The following is a 3,211-nucleotide window of genomic DNA, read 5'->3' on the forward strand; positions in this document are numbered from 1 at the left end:
GTTAATGGCACATGAATATGAATAAAATATATTTTACCTGTAAGAAATTGCCATCTCAAATTCTTGCATTTATAATAAGCAGTAAAAGTATGAGAAATAAGTGAGATGTTGATATACCCATGTATGGATGAGGGTACAAAAATTGCTTTCAGAAAGTTTTTTGAACCTGTTTACAAGAAGGGAATCTCTCTCCTGAAATGAGACTGCCTAAAAGCAAACACACATACACACATGCACACATACACACACACACATACATACACACACATACACACACACACACATGCACACGCACACACAGCAAGAGAGAGAGACAGAGACAGAGAGACAGAGACAAAGACAGAGAGATCATTTAATTGTATGAAAAGATTCAGCACAGGCCACAGGCGTGTGAGGACAGATGAGAAGGAAAAGTACTTGTCAGTCAGATGAAATAATAGATTCAATCACCTCAGTAACATCTACTATAAATTATTTATTTTTAACTACCGTCTAAACTATTTTGTTTATTTAGTATGGACATACGGGAACTCATATCCTATCTAATATGTGGATTTCAGGTGGCAACTTGCAAAAGTTGGTTTTTTCTTTCCACTATGGGAATCTTAGAAACTGACCTTAGGACATCAGACTTGATACCAAGTCCACTCACTGAGCCATCTGTCTAACACTGGAATAACATTTTTTACAGCAGCTTCATGAAGTCATTAATATGCAATTGAGTGGCACATCCATCAAATATAAACAATTACAAATTTATTTTGGTGAAAGCTCAATGGAGGGATAAGTGAAGAATATTCTCCAGCAATTGTGTGCAATTAACCAAGAGATTCATTACATAGCAAGTAACTACTATAGTGATATCGTGAATATTTAAGTATATGAAAGCTTTTTGAATTATCTAAGAAAATGAGCATACTATTCTGTTGCTTGCTAATATATACACTTACAAGACATGTGACAATATTATAACAGATAGAATGCAGTATGAAATAAATGAACAGGAATAGAACCAAGCCATTACATTGTATTCTAATAAAATTAATATAAATATGAAATATATTATACTAAATTAATAAGTTTGTCTTTTACAGTATAATTTCTCATGTCTTTTTTGATACTTGTGCTGTTTTTTTAATGTTCCTACAATTTTATTGTGTATTTTTCACCTTTACACTGCCCAATGAAAGACATTTACTCCATTATGTCTATTTCCCTTATCAGATCACTCTCATCCTGATGTTACTGTCTCTATTGCTCCCCCAGTTCACTACCTCCCTTTTACTTACCTGACTTCAGTTACTCTCTCTCTCTCTCTCTCTCTCTCTCTATATATATATATATATATATATATATATATACTCATTACTAACGATTTAATGCTAGGAGCCTCTTATAAGGAAACATATAACGTTTTAGCTTTGACTATGGCTTACTTTCCTCCATATTATTTGTTTTCTAGTTCTATCCAGTAACCTGTAAATTTCATTTTTCTTTTTTCTTTATACCTCAATAGTTTTCCATTTGTGTGTGTGTTTGTGTGTGTGTGTGTGTCTGTGTGTGTGTCACATTTTTATTATCCACTCAAGGACCTCTAGATTACTTTAAGTACTAAGATTTTATTTATTTATTTCATGTATATGAGTACACACTGTAGCTGTACAGATAGCTATGAGCCTTCATCTGGTAGTTGGGAATTGACTTTTAGGACCTCTGCTCACTCCAGTCAACCCCACTTGCTCTGGAACACCCCACTTGCTCTGGTCAGCCCCGCTAGATCAGTCCCTGCTCTCTCTGGCCCAAAGATCTATTTATTATTATAAATAAGTACACTGTAGCTGTCTTCAGATGCACCAGAAAAGAGCATTAGATCTCATTACAGGTGCTTGTGAGCCACTATGTAGTTGCTGAGATTTGAGCTCAGGACCTTTGAAAGAGCAGTCATTGCTCTTACCCACAGAGCCATCTCACCAGCATTACTAAGCTTTTATAAGTAGAATATCTATTTCTAAGCAAATATTATTCAAGTATGGTGTTGAGTCCTTTGTAAATATACAAAGGATGGTATAGTTGGGTCATATGATAAATAGATCTATTTTTAGTTTTTCACTTGTTTGTTTTTGTTTTGATAATTCTTTATTTTCTATATTAGCTACACAAGTTTACAGCTTTCCCCACAGTAAATGAGGTTTCCTTTTTCCCATTAAAGAAAAAGTCAACATTGCAGAAATGAGTGCAGAAAGATTCTAAGAACCAGAGGACAAGGCAGTTTTATGTAAGACAATATCAAATGATAACATCAGAAGCTATACTCATAAATTTTTACCAACAAGACATGCAAAACATGGGCTGGACAAGAACAGCGCATGTTCTTGGCATGCTCACCAAGTACCAGTCTAAAAATGGCCTCACATCTGCACAAATATATATAAGGGACTAAGGAGTGCTGAGAACACAATGATCTTCATCGTGGAAGAATACACCCATTCAATATCCAATTGTCAAGTGGTGTGACTTGAAAACATACATACAAATAACATTACACAGACTGAACAAGTTATATTTTCTTTTGTATCACTCATCATCTTATTATCCACCATGTCATAAAGCTATGAACTTATTGCTCTGTCAAAAAGAATAGTACACTGATGTGGTCAGAGTTGTCATGGGCCAAGTATTTCTCAATAATTGCTAATGCCAGCTTGGGAGAACTTCATTTATTTATTATTTATGTATTTATTTTATAAATGAGCACCTCAGAGTAGGTAAACATTCCATATTCAAAAAATACCAGTGACAGAGATCTCCAAATTATCTTTTACTAAAACCACATGTAACAGAGTGGAAGAGATAGTGGTATTGCTTCAGAAATATGTGATGTCAACCTTGATTTATAAATATTTGACTTGAAAATCAGCTACCAATCTAAGTATTATGTTTTAATAATCAATTATATGGAATTATCAGGAGACATGCTAGAGGGCAGTTCTTCCACATGATCAAGAGACCTTATTGTAGATTTAACACAAGGCTCACATATGGTTTTTAATTGTGCTTGTGCTGTGAAAGTGTCACGGAGCATCAGGGCATATGGGAAGGATTCCTTAAATAACAAAATATATCTAATTTAAGATAGAAAATAATAAATATCAAGAATAATTCAAAATAATTTCAAGTGCAATAAGAATGTAACATATATCAAAATAGTTTG

Source organism: Mastomys coucha, unplaced genomic scaffold, assembly GCF_008632895.1.
Source record: "Mastomys coucha isolate ucsf_1 unplaced genomic scaffold, UCSF_Mcou_1 pScaffold18, whole genome shotgun sequence".
NCBI lineage: Eukaryota > Metazoa > Chordata > Mammalia > Rodentia > Muridae > Mastomys > Mastomys coucha.